This window comes from Narcine bancroftii, chromosome 6 (genome assembly GCF_036971445.1).
Source record: "Narcine bancroftii isolate sNarBan1 chromosome 6, sNarBan1.hap1, whole genome shotgun sequence".
Classification (NCBI taxonomy): domain Eukaryota; kingdom Metazoa; phylum Chordata; class Chondrichthyes; order Torpediniformes; family Narcinidae; genus Narcine; species Narcine bancroftii.
Window position 1 is genome coordinate 230,063,538 of NC_091474.1, and position 17,731 is coordinate 230,081,268.

Sequence of the window (17,731 nt, forward strand, 5' to 3'; positions counted from 1 at the left end):
CAAGCCCACCATCATCATGAATCTTTTCTGTACCCTCTCCAGCTTAATGACATATTTCTTTTTATGCTAGGCGAGTTGAATTGGGCATGATACACCAACGTCGTGTATAGTTGTGACATCGTACCCTGACTGATGCTCCTCCAGAGTTTGTAAAGGGAACAAAGAAACTCGACTCAGAGGCAAACTGAGTGTGGTTAATTACCATGATTCTTCACCTCGTATCTTGACTGATCATCACCTGACGTTCATCTCCCACTTTCCAATGCACTGGTGTTGTAGTGTTTCAGGCATTCTTGCCCCGCCCAAAACAATTGCAATGTAGTGATGCGATCATTTCCAGCATTGGGCTGGCATGCGGACAACTCCCTGACACTGATGAGCTGCCAACACAGACTTCTGCCTCCCTCTGCGAATAAACGGGAGTTAATGATCTGGATCTGCAGTTTTGCCACTTGATCAAACTAAAAGAGGAGCAACTCCTCTGGGAGGAAGAGCATTTGCATCAATTGACTGCTCCACTTTCTCCATTCCCACTTAATTGAATCGTCTTATGACTAAGGAAAGAACATCTGTGTGAACCCACTCTTGGCAAACTGCCACTGGATACACACACAGCAGTGTCACTGCTTTACGGAGAGGAACATACTTCTTTGCAAGCTGCTGTCTATTGGCACCGCTTCAGAAGCAAAAAGGAACGGAGCCAAGCCCTTGAAAGTTACATCCAATGTGTCGTGAGTTCGGGTTATTTTGTCCTGCAACTAGGGCTTTGCCATTTTGCTGCCAGTGGCCAAATTAAGAGACTTCCCTACATGTTCCCTCCCTGTCAAAATGCAGCGGGGGGTGGGGCGGGGGACGACATGGAGAGGACAGTGGTGCCTCGCAATAACCACATTAGGTAGCTCACATGAAATACCACCCCATTAAAATCCTTCTGAGTGGTGGCCTTCGACGCCTCCTCTACCAGAGCACACAAAGTGTCTTTTCTGTTTGCCAATGCCCAATGTGGAGGCAGTTCAGGGATCCTGGAGCTGGCTCCGATGAGGTTGGACATCATAATCCTTGCATTACTTGATGGTATGCCGGGAATAGATTGCACGGTCCCAAAGGAATGGTGTGAATGGGTTGCGACGAGCTGTTGCAATGACCGCAACCCTAATACAGCACAGAGCAGGCTTTTTGGGGCTGGACCCATTTGCCTGAATTTGATCCACAAACTTCCAGGCCCTTCCTATTGCTATATTTCTGGAAACTTCCTTTGAACATCATAATTGTACTCGCCTCTATATAATTAATCTGGCAGATCTATAAAATTGCAAGGAGCACTGATAAGGTGAATAGTTTCAGCCTGATTCCTTGAGTAGGAGAATCCAAGTCAAGAAGGTATAACTACATGCAGGAGAGGAGAGTGGAATTAAGAAGGAGTGGGAGAAGACGGTTCTTCACTCAGAGGATTGGGGGGGGTGGGGGAAGACCAGGTGGCAAAGGCAGGTAAATTTGCTTCTATAAATAATGCTTGATAACTACATAGATGGGAGAAGATTGGAGGGTTATTGGCCAAATGCAGGTGAGTGAGAGTAAACCAAAAGGACATACTGTTTGGCATGGGCTTGTAGGGCTCTATGATCATGGCTCCATGACCAGTTCCAGACGCACTCTACCGTCTGAGTGAAAAAGTTGCCTCATTGCCTCATATGTTTTGGTCCTGTCCTAGTCTTGAAAAGTACTGGAAATAGGTTTACCAAACTTTAATCTTTGGTGTAAAGTTAGAACCAAATCCTTTGGTAGCTCTTTTCAGTTCAATGGGAGACTCTAAGTAAATGTCACATCTTGTCTTTCACTTCTCTTTTGGCCAGACATGCTGTACTACTTGCGGCGATACAACCACCAGCCTACTACAGGGGGCGATCTCTGTACCTGCAGGAAGACCACCTAAGGGGCTGACTCCACCTGGCCGGCTGTCAATCAGCTGACCCGAATATAGTCCTGAGCCGGCCCCTCCTGAGCCAGTCACACGGGGAGCCACCAAGGCATGAACTGGCGTACAGAACTTACTGGAATGAAAGCCTGTTGTACAGTCTTTCGAGTTTTGTGCTTGCTCGCTGCTACCTCAACGCACAACACTACTCAGGTGGAAGGGCGCTGAAAGGTATTATGTTTTGTTTTGTTTAAGTTGAACAACTTGCTTGACTTAAGAATGGCCTCGTCAGTTAAGATCAAAAGAGACTGGGAGCAAGATTTGAATCTTTTATTCGCTGATGAGGTTTGGGATTCTATTTGTAATTTGATTAATACGACCTCCCTTTGTGCATGACACTGCTTGTGGCAATTTAAATTGGTCTATAGAGTACATATGTCCAAAACTAATTTTTATTCTGATATAAATCTTCCAGGTGACGTGACAGATGTAAAATTGCTGACGCTTCTTTGATTCGCATGTTTTGAACTTGCCCTAAAATTTTGGAAAGATATTTTTCAAACATTATCGGTGATTCTTAAGGTTAAATTGGAACCTTGCCCTTTAATTGCTCTTTTTGAATCATTTCAAGATGATGGTGTTTTATTGACTTCAACTCAAATTTGAATTTTATCTTTTACTTCAGCCAGATGTGCAGTTTTGATTAAATGGAAAGATAACGCTCCACATTGGTTAAATTATATTATGTCTTGTTTAAGTTTAGAAAAAAAATGCCAACCTCCTAAAGACATGGGGCCCTTTTATGGACCATTACCGCAATCTAAAGTTTTCGGGTTGTTATAAACTTAGATGTGGTGCTGTCTGTTTCCAGGTTGTTGTCACTGGATACCCACACGTTAGGTTTTTTTTCCAAACCTTGTATAGTGGTTGGGGTTTTGAATTAATGCAGGTGTTTTCTTCATAATTTGTATCTCAATATACATAATTGTATTGTTTGATTTTTGAATGATGGCAATTTCAACAAAAATATTTTAAAAAGAAAAGCTTATTAAAGATTTGGTGTTCAATTACTAATCATCGCATGACATTCCAAGTGCTGTGGAGACCATTTTAAAATTATTATCACAATAGATATCATTTATAATCTGAGTTTTGGTGGCTTTTTTCATTTTACTTTTTAGGAGTGAAGTTTATTGTTGCTTTTTTCTGACGTGCAACGTTTACTTGGGGAGGGGGTTTGGATTAATTTTTGATTTTTTTTCACTTTTTTGTCTTTGCGTGTTATACTTGCTTTTGCGATGTTATTATAGATGTTGATCTGTGTAATTTCTAACTTATGTTTTGCATTCCATATCAACTATGTACTTGTGTGGATTACTTTTAATCAATAAAAATATTTTAAAAAGAAAAAGTTGCCTCTCAGCTCCCTCTTAAATATTTCTCCCCTTACCTTAACCTGCGTTCAGATGCCCCTGGGAAAAATAATGTATCTGCACATGTACCCATTGCACTAACCTCTGCCACCACCCCTGGCAATGCATTCCAAGCACCCACTGCTCTCTGTGTGAAAAAAAATCATACTCCTGATGCCTCCCTTAAACTTTTCTCCTTTCATTTTATACAGGTATTCTCTGTTGTTTGCTAATCCTGCCCTGGTAAAAAAAAGTGCTGGCCGTCTATGTTATCTATGCCTCTCATAATCTTGTAGATCTCTTTTAAGTCACCTCTCTTCTTTCTTCCATTCAAAGAGAGCCCTAGCTTTGCTAAGCTGGTCTCATAAGACTTATTTTCCAATTTATGCATCATCCTGCACCCTCTCCATAGCTTCCGCATCCTTCCTGTAATGAGGTAAGCCCGACTGAACAGTTTCTGACCTAACCCTCCATAATCCTTGATTTCCCCATGCATTTTAAAGACAACTGTCGCTCTTGGCCTAGAGTGCAATTAATGTATATTTTGTTCACTGCCTTCTAATGAATGAATTTCACCACCATTTTTCAAATCAAAGATGCAATGAAAATCCTACTGTAAAGAGTTCCAAAGATACACAACACTCAACAAAGAAATTTCTCCTCAAGCCAGCCTTAAAGGGGCATCTTTTATTGAAACAGGAGCCTCGAGTTCTTTAATCCCCACTCTGGAAACCATAGAACACTAGAGCACAGAAACTGTCTCTTCCACCCTTCCAGTCTGTGTCAAACTATTTGTAGTGATATGATTACGTGTACTGGCTGGCCCACCCTCCGGGTGTCCTCCTTCCTTGGCTCCTCCCTTAGTCCTTCCCATGTGACCCCAGGCCATAAAGGTCAAATCCCCTCTCCTTCCCCCTCATTCCTAGCCTTGGAACCAGGCCAACAGTCTCTAGTACAATAAAGCCTATTGTTCCCCTCAGTCTTTGTCTGTGTCATTATTGGGGCTACTGATAGCGCCCAACACTATTTTTATACCTATCCATTGACCTGCACCCAGTCCACAGCCCTCCAAACATTTCCCATCCATGCACCTGTCTAAATTGGTCTTAAATGTTAAAATTGATCCCACATTCACCACTTCAGATGGCAGCTCATTCCACACTCCTACCCTCTCTGTGTGAAGAATTTCGCCCGAATTTCACCCTTAACCCATGTCTTCTTCTTTGTATTTCACCTACCCTCAGTGGAAAAACCCTAACTACATTTACTCAATCTACACCCCTCATAATTTTAAATACCTCTATCAAATCTCCCCTCATTCTTCTACGCTCCAGGAATTAAAGTCCTAACCTGTTTAACCATTCACTAATACTCAGTTCCAGAGTGTGGGCAATATCCTAGTAAATTTTCTCTGCAAACTTTCTACCTTATTTCCTGTAGTTAGGTGATGAAAACTGCACACAATACTCCAAATATGGCCTCACCAATGTCTTATGCAACTTTATCATAACATCCCAACTCATGTACTCAATACTTTGATTTATGAAGCCCAATATGCCAAAAGCTCTCTTTACTACTGTGATGCCATTTTTAGGGAACTATATATTTATAGTCCCGTGTCCCTCTGTTCTATCACACTCCTCAGTGCCCCATCATTTACTATGTATGTCCTTTCTTGGTTTGTCCTTCCAAAATGCCACACCTCAAACGTCTACATTAAATTCCATCTGTCGTTTTTCAGTCCATTTTTCCAGCTGGTCCAGATCCCTCTGCAAGCTTTTAAAACCTCCTTCACTGCACACAATACCTCCAGTCTCATGTCATCTGCAAAATTGCTGATCCAATTTACTGGATTATCATCTAGATCATTGATATAGATGACAAACAACAATGGTCCCAGCACCAATCCCTGAGGCACACCACTGAGATACTATGTCATGGTACCTGCTCTGACTGAGATGGGGAAATGATTGCATGAGCTCTGTAGGAGATTTATTAAGGCAAGTCCTTAATCAGGAGGGACCTTTACTCTGCAATCAACAAGGAGGTATCTGACCTCAGAAGAGCTTTACGTCAGCATTGACTGCCCAGAGTGATGTGTTTAAATCCAAGCTATGACGTTTTTTATAGATGAACATAACAATTTGCAGAACCAAGAACCAAAACACCATGTCTCTCTGCCTTAATTTCAAACACAATCAGTTTGAGAGGAGGAAAGGCTGCTGCAAGAACGTGCCTCACAGAAAAGTCATCATTTTGAGAACATTCCAACAATATACCAATCCTCCAGAACCAATAGTGGTGCCTTATCTACTGCCTTCAACTCCCTTGGGCGAGTTTCCCCCAAAAACGTATCTTAATCCCAACATTGGAAGAGCATCACCGACTGCCTGAGCTGCTCTGTGTTCACTTTGGGCATTCTCAGTGAACTTAGTAGAGAACTGGGGGAGAGAGGCAGTTAGCCACAGCTCTAACTCCCAAATGCAGTCACACTACTCCTTACAGGCAGTGCGGTGTTGTGGAGACTGGATGAGAATTTGTTGGGGAGAACGGTCTTCTCCCTGCCACATCGCCTACAATGTCTCCTGCCTCCCACATCTTTGTCGCATGATCCATCGTCATTCCTGTTTGCTAATAGAGTTGGCCAAGATAGAAGAGGGATAGGAATGGAAATTATGACCTATACCTACTCTGTAAGATCCTTGGCTGTATATCCAGCTACTGGAGGAAATTTTCATCTTGTCGTATTTGACCTCAACAGGGCAAAATGTGTGGAGGATTGCTGACGTCAACTCTCCTTGGGTGGGTTGACCTATGTATCAAGTGGGCTCTCACTGCACCTGCGACAGTACGAGCCTCCTCTGCGCTGGTGCACAGTCGGGCTCATTATGTAACCAGCATGTGGGGAGAGTAGACACACAAAGCTGGGTCAGGCCTTAATCAGAGTGTGCACCAAATCCCAGTTCGCTGTGTGATGAGGTCCAATGATGGCTTGTGTGGAGAGCACAGGGAGGAGGTAGGCAGCGAACATTTCAGACCTTCTGTGATCCTAGCTGTGGTTTGACTGAATTCTATTGCCTAGTGCCCCTTCAATAGTTCACACGTTCTGTAGGAGAGCCGGCCCACTACAGCTGTGATAACAATGTTGGCAGAGCATTCCGAGAGAGAGAAGAGCTGTTTTTCTTCACTCCAGCTCTAATTATATGTGTGATTGTTCCTGAAGATAAAGTAGGCACAATGCCTTCAATTGCACAGGGCAATGCAGATACTCAAGGGAAATTAGTACGTGCAACAAAGGAGAAAAAGAAATGCCCCTGCCATTGTTTCTCCTCAATTAAGCACAATTGGAAGGTGTTTAGCTGATACCCATGATGTTGAGGAAGTTAATTGCCTGCCTTGGGAGATTGGTGTCTGTAAAGCATAGGAATCGAGGCAGATGCTTTCCTGAAATCGCAGGAGATCGCAGCGCTCTCTGTGGAAGTGGCTGCTCATTGAGATGTCAGACCAGTGGCTCATTTGTCTCTCAGGTGGACCTAAATATTCCAAGGTACTCTTTCAAAGAAAGTCGGAAGAGTTATCTCCAGTGGCTGGGCCAATATTGATCTCTCAATTGAAAGTTGGAAAGTTGGTGAGCACAAATTTGCATTACAGGCATGATTACGATTCAGGGAGAAACAGGGAGTTAATTGAACCTATTTGGTGTATTCCTCTCTTCACAGCTCACAACATTCATTGCATTTTGGCTGCTCTCTTCTCTGGCCAATCTCCTCCTTGTTCTCTCCACACATGCCGTCATTGGACCTCATCACACAGAGAGCTGGCATTTGGTGCACGCTCTGATTAAGGCCTGACCCAGCTTTGTGTGTCTGCTCTCACCATATGTTGGCTGCATAATGAGCACAACCGTGCGCCAATGCAGAAGAGGCTATTACTGTTGCAGATGCGGCGAGACCCCACTTGATACAGTAGAAGTCCCAAAATCCAGACTGCTCAGGGATGGGGTCGGTTTGGATTTTCAGATTTTCCGGATTTTCAGGGAGTACTTTTAAAATTCAAATTTAAGGAGGAATAAAGAAGAGGTGAACAGGTTTGTGGGTGGCACAGTTAGAATAGAGGTTTGCATAACGCGATCATGCTGTCTGCAAGGAGTTGGTACATTCTCCTTGTGACTGCGAGAGTTTTCTCCGGGCTCTGGTTTCCTCTGGTCGAACTCCTCCTTGATAGTTTATTCATTAGCAAATGCAGCATGCTTCGTTATTCAAAATGAGCAGTTTTAAAGAAAGATAAAGCCAACACTTGACAAAAATGCAAACAATTCTTTTCATAACAAAAAAATTGCATGTGATGCTTGAAATTATGCTTAAAATGAACCTTCTAAAAGAAAAATACAGTATACAAATTAATTTATTTCTATTAAGATTAATTATTTTAAACATGGTTGCTCGTTGCTGTGTGAATTTGTGGCATTTACGCATGCATGCACGTAAAAGCTTGCTTAATTTTTAAAGTTTTGGAGTTTTCAAGAAGTCCTGATTCTCGGGTGGTCCGGATTTCTACAGTACATAGGTCCATTTCCACTTAAGGAGACCTTACATCAGAACTTCTCCCCCATTTTGCCCTGTTGAGGTCAATCACGATGAAATTTAAATTTAAATTGGAGATCCTAAATGCAATGTGTGTCTGTGGGTGGGATACCACCTTCCAGGAGCTCCCAAAAATTCTGGTCTCCTGTCTCTTTAATTCTCCTCTCACTGATCTAGTATTTGGCCTCCTCGTTTGTTTCAATTAAATTCGAGAAACACTCGATTAGGCACATTACAGCCTTCTCAGCTTAGTGCTGAGTCCAGCAACTTTCAATTATGTTTCCCCGCCTCCCAATTAATCATCTCTGGAACTATTCTTCATCCCATTACCAGCGCTTTCCGCATCATGCCTTTTGCCATTCTGTCTTGTCTTCCACCTTGTAGCAATCCTTCTCTTCTGTTCTCTCACTGCCCATGATTTCTTTTCTTCTGCGAGTTTTCCAGTTTAAGTGAGAGATGATCAACTGGAAATGTTAACTGTTTCTCCCATCAACACTTCTCGTTGACGTGGAAAAGCAGCCAACGTATTAGAAGATTCGTCCTCCCCCCAGCCACACTCTCTGCTCCTTCACGCACCACCAGATTCAAGGGCAATTTATCTCCCGCCGACCATTCCATATCCATTTGCACAAATCCTACACTAACCCCATTTTATTTCTTTCCACAATCTTATCAACTGCCCCGAATTCTATCACTCTGCTCTGTAGTAACTGATATCACTCTGAGATTCTTTACTTTGCTCTGAAATTTACTTGCTGGATTGTGCGGGTTGACCATCTGGACTACTTGCAAAACGAACTTTAGAACCATGGAACACTACAGCACAGAAACAGGCCTTTCAGCCCATCCAGTCTGGTCCAAAGTGTTAATCTGCTCATCCCATTGAACTGAGTCCAGATTATAGCACTCCAAACACCTTCCATCTATGTACCTATCTGATTTTGCTTAAATGTCAAAATCAACCATTTCAGCTGTCAGCTCATTCCACACATTCACCACTCTCTTCATGAAGAAGTTTCCCCAATATTCCCGGTAAACATTTCACCTTATACCCTTAATCCATGTCCTCTAGTTCTTGACTCACCGAACATCAATGGAAAAAGCCTGCTTGCATTTACTCTATCTATACCCTTTGACTTCTTTATCGCTCCAAGGAATAATGTCCTAACCTGTTTAACCTTCCCCTGTAACATAGTTTCTCACTGCATATAACAATAAACTTGAACTTGAGCTTGCAAGAAGCTGCCACAGAGATTATAGGGAGCCTGCAGGGTTTGCCAGTGTTCCCAGTTTATATAATTAATGTACCGTCAATCTCCAGAAACTGCAAAGTACCACAGAAGCATTTTCACCCGACGGACTGCAGGGGTTCAAGAAAGCTGCTCACCTTCTCAAGGGCATGTAGGGAAGGCCTTGCCAGCAACTCACACAGCTGTGAATACATTTCAAGCTCTGTGATGTGGATGAGTTACCAACACAATCTAAACACATTCAAAGTAAGTGATTAAATCAAATGCAAAATAATTTAACAAAGCAGCCTTCAAGTGCTTTGTGCAGATTCCAGGAACTTGTTTATTGAGTCATACAGAAGGAAAAGGCCCCTTCACCCTATGGGTGTGTCCCTGCTGACCGTCATATATCCATTTGCACAAACCATAAATTAACTCCTTTTATTCTTCCCACAATCCCATCAACTGCCCCAGATTCTACCATTCACCAAATGCCAACCCACAGTTCCTTGTGCTGTAAAGATATGCAGAAATGCTGGAGGAACTCAGCCGGTCTTGCAGCATCCGTAGGAGGTAAAGATATGTTACCAACATCTCGGGCCCAAGCCCTTCTTCAAGGACCATGCAAACATTGGCAACTTGAGTGGTTCCACCAGATAATTTTGCCTCTGCACGGCTTATAAAGTTCAGATTTATTATCAGAGTACATGCATAACATCAGATACAACCCTAAGATTCATTTTCCGGCGGGCAAGGCAAACTTTCTACAACCTTTACTGTTGAATTCACAAGACATTAAGAATGATTAAATACAATAGCGAAAACCTACCGGGGACAAACATTACCTAAGTTGATGGAAGGAGAAGGAAAGAAAAGAATGGACTCAGTAGAATTTCTGGTGTATTTTTGTTGAATGACAACATTGTCTGACTGGCTTAATGCAACCTAGATTGTATACCTAAAATGGATGAGAGGGGGGGGGTTGGGGGGGTGGCTTGGGAGGAGGGGGGGGGGGAGAAAAAGTCACTGTATATGTGTGAAAAAGAAATAGTGTATATCATGGCTAATGTGATTTATGGTGTGAAAAATAAAAAATTTTAAAAAAAAAAGAATGAATGGAATCGTGGAGTTCATGTGGAGAATTCAGCAGTAATAAAAGATCCACTATGAACTTACAAAATGGCAGCTTTGACGAGGTTAGACAAATCGCCAACTCGCACTTCTTTTGCTTAGGCTCTGATGTGCATTCACATTACAAACTTCTCTCTATTTTTTGAATATTTTACTTAAGATTTTCATAGATTCACAAAACTCAACAAACCATTCAATTTTTCTAACATTCCTGTGTACATACAGGGTCAGTATTCATCTCTTCCCCACCTCACCCCCCACATACAATTTAACATACAGTCAAGTAATTTATGTTCATGCAGACATCAATGAGGTCATCGACCCCTACAAAATCTAAACAGGAAAAAAAACCTAGGAATGATAATGATTAAGAAATAAGATTAAAACGTGAAAAAAGAGACTCAAAAATAAAACCCAGAACAAAGGAAAAGAAAAAACAACAGGTTGTCAGCACCATATCCTGTTTCACTAGTCACACGCTTTTCCTACAGAGGACAGATTGCTACAGTATCTTTATTTCGAGGTGGGGGGACTAATCTATCTGAGTGCCGATATATCTCAGGTAAGGTTGCCCAAGCCCAACGAATGTGTCGTGTTTCTGCCTTAGATTGTACGTGATTTTCTCCAGGGGAATTCAGCTCTGCATTTCCACATTCCATCATGTGATATTTAGTTGGGCGTTGGACTTGCAACGGAACCTCTATACACTTCCTGGCTACCGGCAAGGCGACCTTCACGATCAAAATTTGCTATTTAGTCGGTCTCAGCTGTTCACTTCCATTATCCCCCAGAAGGTACAATTCCAGATCCTGTGGAAAATCCACTTTTGTAATTTTTTTCAAATAATAAAGAGGGGGTCTTTCTGTGCAAAGTACTGGAGAAATTTGGACTGGGACAAACATTTATTAATTAGGTTAAGACACTTTATCATAAAACCCAAGCTAAAATTACTACAAATGGACGGATGTCTCCATTATTTCCATTGAGCAGGTCAAGAAGGCCAGGGTGGCCATTGTTCCCAACGCTTTCCATATTAGCCATTAACAAACATAGGAACATAGGAAGTAGGAACAGGAGTAGGCCAAAAATGGCCCATCGAGCCTGCTCCGCCATTCAATACGATCATGGCTGATCTAATTTATGACATAACTCCACCTCCCTGCCTTCTCCCCATATCCCCTTATTCCTCTATCATGTAAAAATTTATCTAACCGAAGTTTAAATATGTTTAATGAGGCAGCCTCAACCACTTCCCTGGTTAGAGAATTCCAAACATTCACTACTCTCTGGGAAAAAAAACTATTTTTCCTCATCTCTGTCCTAAATTTACTCCCCCGAATCTTGAGACTGTATCCTCTCGTTTTAGTTTCCCCGGCCAGCTCAAAAAACCTTCCTACATCTATCCTATCCATACCCTTCATAATCCTATATGTTTCTATAAGATCTTCTCTCATTCTTCTGAACTCGAGCGAATACAATCCTAGATGATTTAATCTTTCATCGTGTCAACCCCTTCATCCCAGGGATCAACCTAGTAAACCTCCTCTGGACCGTCTCCAAAGCCAGTATATCCTTCCTCAAATATGGAGACCAGAACTGGACACAGTACTCCAGGTGCGGTCTCACCAGTACCTTATACAGTTGCAACATTACCTCCCTACTCCTGAATTCAATTCCTCTAGTGATGAAGGCCAACATTCTATTTGCCTTCTTAATAACCTGCTGCACCTACAACCTAACTTTTTGCGATTCATGCACAAGCCCTCCCGAGTCCCTCTGCACAACAGCATGCTGGAGTTTTTCACCCTTTAAATAATATTCAGCTCTTTTATTTTTCTTGCCAAAGTGGATAACCTCACACTTACTAACATTGTACTCCATAAGTCACTGGCGGAAGCCATTTGGCAGGGTCCAGACATAAAGATGGGACCAGATGGAACATAAAATCAACCTTTTTGCTGATTATCTGTTATTATATTCAACAGAATCTGGGGGGCCATTGGCCAGGCTGAGGACCATACTGGAAGCTTATGGAAAGGTTTCAAGGAATAAGGTAAATTTGGATAAACCCAAGATAATGCCTTTGACAAATGGGGATTATGGCAGTATCAACAAGGAAGCCAGTTCAAATGGCTGCAAAAAGGCATTAAATATCTGTGGATTAAAGTAGATAAATATTTACATAACTTAGACAAACTTAATTATATCCCTTTGCTCCAGAAGATTGAAGAGGACCTGGTTAGGTGGAAGATTCTGCCCATAACATTTATAGACAGAGTCAACTGTGTCAGAATAAAGGTGATGCCAAGGCTCCAAAACCTTTTCCAACCATAGCCCATTTCATTTTTTAAAGTACTCAGTGAGTGTGTCAGAAAGTTTCTATGGAATGGGAAAGTGGCTAGACTCTCCATGGAAAAGTTGACATGGGATTATAACTTGGGGAGGTTTAAAATTACCCCGATTTTAAAAAGTATTATTGGGCATCATCCCAGGTGAGGTTTATCACCTCACTCTTTGAGGGAGAGGAGCCCATGGGCGCAAATTGGACTACATTTGGTAGGCGAAGAGATAGCTGATGAATTTATATATAAATGGGATACCAAATTACTCTCAAAGAAAACAGATAAGCCCATCCTAAAGCATGTACTCCAGACATGGAAAAGAGTAAGACAATGTATTGGATGGAAGGTGGGGATATCCTCCAAAATGCCCTTGACCCAGAATAAGTTAATACCCTGGACTCTGGGTAATAAGATCCTGCACACTTGGTGGCAGGAAGGGATCAGGTGTATCGAGGATTGTTACAAAAGGGGGAAGCTTTTGTGATTTGAGCAGTTGAGAAACAAATATGATGTGTCTAACAGAACATTCTTCTGCTATCTGCAAATAACATCTTTCTTATGGGAAAAATTGAGACCATCTATGACCCTGCTTGATTGTATTGATTGGAGTCATCAATGCCCAGATACTGGTTGGTTCAATACAATTTCTTGCACTAGCTGTACACAAATCAAATTTCAGAAATGTGCTTTAGATGGGGCGTGGAGGTGGGAACTTTGGTCCACTCTACCTGGCTATGTACAAGGTGAGACCCTTCTGGGAGAAAATATTACAATACTCTGAATAACATATTTCATAAGCACATGATCATACCCCAGTAATGACTGGGCTCCAATTTTTATAAATTACACATTTTTTAGTAAATTCTTTTACAACCCAGTGGAAATCCATTCCAGCCATTGAAACCCAATTACACCCAATTAATCTATCAACCAGTACGTTTCTGGAGGGTGGGAGGAAACCGAAGAAATGTGGGTAAACCCACGCAGACCACGGGGAGAACGTACAAACTCTTTGCGACACCAGCAGATTTGAACTTTTGTCCATGGCGTTGAAATAGCTTGGCACTAACCGCCACAATAATTCTACTGCCCTAAGACATTTTTACAGATGCCCAGAGGTCAATTTTGTCCTGAGCTCAGAAAATACACAAAAATAATTTGCTGTGGTAATCATACCTCTGCAATGTTGCAATGAATGGCATTACAACCATATGAGACCAATCACCTGATTGCACAAGTACAACCTGTCGAAACAGCGCTCTCTGGGTGTTGGTGCAAAACACGCAGACACACAATCAGACATAAAACACATACAGACAAACAATGCTTATGCAGGACAATTATTCATATATAGTCACTGCTGGAGGGAAGAAACTATTATTAACAATTGCTAAAAGTGGAGAGAGGGAGAGAGAGGGAGAGAGATGGAGAGATGAAGCTGGTTCTGCACTTGTAGGAATTAATTTTGAGTTTTGAATTTAATAACATTATGGGTGCTCGATCGTATGCAAGCGTGTCCATACGTCAGGCAATAGTGACTCTGGATACACTCTTGCTTTCACCTATTCAATCACATGGTTACACCTGCACCCTCACAGGTAACCTCACAAGCTCACATACCCGAGCTCTTACACTGATTTGCTCTCACGTATACACTCATGTGCATGCTTTCTCACGCACTTTCACATGTGAGAAAACCATCAAGATGAATGTGCGTTTTCCCAAAGTGTTATTATTTTGTCACTATAGAAACAGAAAGGAACTCTGCTTGATTTCGCTGCTAGCTACCTATTTTTGTTCCTTGTATTCAGAAGCAGATTGCATGCTACTTCCTAGGTTACACCACTTCAACAAGAAAGACAACCATTTTGTCCCTGCATTTCAGAAGGCTTCTGACCATGCATGAGCCTCCTCAATAAGATTGCCTATTTCCACCTCATGTGCTAACTCTACCTCGAGCTCATCTGTTTCTGAAGCTCTCATCCCTTCCTCTATTACCTCAGGACTTGATTCTTCAAAGCAACTGCTTTGTTCTACTCTTTGCAGACCTGAGATCCTCTAAACATGTCCACCTGTGCCTTACCGCAGCTTCCAGCAGTGTGTTTTGTGAATTCAGTGTCTTCTGGTTAAGCAACACTGAGGTTTCTGAATTCTCAGCTTTCTATCTATAAGCTCTTCACCTCCTCCCTCTCCCCACCCCCTCCCCCATCCCCCCCCCCCCCCCCCCCCTCACACCAACAACACTACTTCCCTAATCTCCAAAGTTCCTGTGCTCCTTTCAGGTCCCTTGACACATCCTGAATTTAATTATGCCATCATTGTCTGCCAAGGGCCAAGACTCTGGAATTCCTTCCAAATCCAGTATGGCATGGTTAGTGTAGCGGTTAGCACAACACCTTTACAGCGCCAGTAATCGGGGCCTGGGTTCATCTCTACTGTCTGTAAGAAATTTGTACATTCTCCCATGTCTGCGTGGGTTTTCCCCGGGGGCTCCAGTTTCAACCCACCCTTCAAAAACATACTGGGGATAGAGTGGTCATTTCCAGATTTCTGAAAAGGCCATAGGTTACCACACACAAACATATATATAAAATGCCCTTAAAAAATGTTTTAAATAAAATTTAAATGGTATTGCAAAAACAACAATTGTGAACACTCTGTATGTGTGTTTTATATATAGTAACCTAAGACCATGTTCTCTTTTTGGAATGGCCACTCCAAGTCTGGGGGTGTAGGTTAATGGGATGTAAATTGGGCGGCATGGACTTGTGGGCCGAAATGGTCTGTTGCCCTATCTAAATGTTAAAAATAAAACTCCTTTAAACGTTCTGCCTGTGCCCTCTTGTTTTTGTCATTTCCACCTTGACGGCTCACATAATTTTATACACGTGATTCAAGTTTTCCCTCAGCCTCCAAAGCTCAAGAGAAAACAACACAAGTTTGTCCAACCTCTCAGAGCTCGTAGATTGTTGTCCAGATGTTGCCTTCCTAATGTTTTGTGGAGTATTGCTTTCCAGTTTGTACATTCAATGCCTCTTGTGTGTCTTGGGACATTAATTTGGTACACAGTGGAAAGCTGGTTGGGTGTGGTGGGGGGGGGGGGTGTGCACACATAGTTCACATGCTCAACAAAACCCTTGAGCACCAATGATCTAGCCTTCTGCCTACACACCTGCCTCACCGCTATTCTTTCTAAATTGCTTGGGTGACTGAGCCTATTAAGTTGTAGACCATTCAGCCCATTAAGAGTGTTCCTGGTGTGCAATTCTCTCCTTTCCTCTCTCCTGTCCACTTATCAGATCTAATAAACACCTCCTGTTGGTCTTCCCTCCTCCCCTGTCCATTCTGCCCTTTACCCCAACATTTCAATAGAGATGCCTGTCTCTTTTTTTACTTTGTGTGTTTTCTCTGGAGTTTTGGAGGCTGAGGGAAAACTTGAATCACGTGTATAAAATTGTGTGAGCCCTCAACAGTGCAGAGTCAGATCTTTCTGCCAAGGTGGAAATGACAAAAACAAGAGGGCACAGGCAGAACGTTTAAAGGAGTTTTATTTTTAACATTTAGACATACATCAGGGTAACAGACCATTGAAGAAGGGCTCAGGCCCAAAACATTGGCAATATATCTTTACCTCCTATGGATGCTACAAAACCAGTTGAGTTCCGTTAGCATCCCTGTGTTTTTACTACAATCACAGTGTGTGCAGACTTTTCGTATTTCATTCCTGAAGTGCCAGTTGATGAAGTAGACAAACACGATGTGGTCAAACGTTATCATGGCTTTTATTAGCAGAAACTCATGGTACAATAATGAAAGGTAATAGATACATATACAGTTATATCCAAGGGGAGTGTCCTTAAGAGTAGAGATAATGCACAGCCAATGTTAGTACAGCAAGGCTCACCAGAGGGGAGACAGCCAGCTTGGCAGACATTCACCACAGTCTCCCCCCGGGCAGACGAAGGGTTAAAATCAAAAGGACAGCTGCTAGGAAAAAATGAAACAAGCAATGCATGGATACCATGTTTGGCCTCGAGAATACTCAAACAGACAAAACACGCCAGTATCTAGGAAGCAATCGAAATATAATGAGATGTTTTATGAATATGTCAGCCTATCAGGTTGTTTACGAATTCTGGTGCTTCGTCTCAAAACAGTTGGCTCCTTTGCAACTTTGGGAACTGGTACAGGTCCTGGGTCAGTAGTGTGGGAAGGACTGGCTTCTGGACCCGCTCCAGAATCGCCAACGTGAGGCAGTGGAGCCTCAGAATGGCCATCTGAAAGCTTACTAGTGGTCACAGGCTGGTGGAGTGAGTCCAACCTCTCAGGCTCACTCTGAGTAGGAGTGCGAGGAAGGGGCGAACCAGGCAAGGCCAGATCTCTTAGGGGTGCAGTGTCAGTACTCCTGTCTGGGAATTTAACATGAATGTAGTTGGGGTTAGTATGCAGTAGCTGAACTGGCTGGACTAGGGGGTCTGTTTACACGCCCGAGCGTGGCTCTTCAGCAGTACGGTTCCAGGCTCAGATAAACAGGCTGGTCAGTCCATCACAGTTCCTGATTTCCTAGGAAAGGAAAACATACCTTCATGAGGTGTTTGATTTGTTGCAGTACACAATAAAGTCCGAATAGAATGTAGTGCCTCAGGCAGCACCTCCTGCCACCAGGTAACAAGGTAACCATGTGTTTTTAAAGCAAGATTAACAGTCTTCCAGACTGTAGCATTAGCCCTTTCGACCTGCCCATTGCCCTGTGGGTTGTAGCTCATGGTACGACTGGTGGCAATCCCCTTTCGTAGCAGGGCTCGCCGCAGTTCAGTACTCATGAATGCTGAGCCTCTATCGGTATGAATGTAATTGGGAAAACCAAAAATGCTGAAAATTCTGTCAAGTGACTTAATGACAGATGCTGACGAGATGTCAGGGCAGGGTATCGCAAAGGGAAACCTGGAATATTCGTCAATTACAGTAAAGAAATATATATTTTTGTTGTTGGAAGGTAACGGCCCTTTAAAATCTAAGCTTATCTTCTCAAAAGGTCGGGTTGCCTTGATGAGAGTGGCCTCTGGAGCTTTGAAGTACTGCGGTTTGCATTCTGCGCAAACGGTCAGCTTTTAGTCAG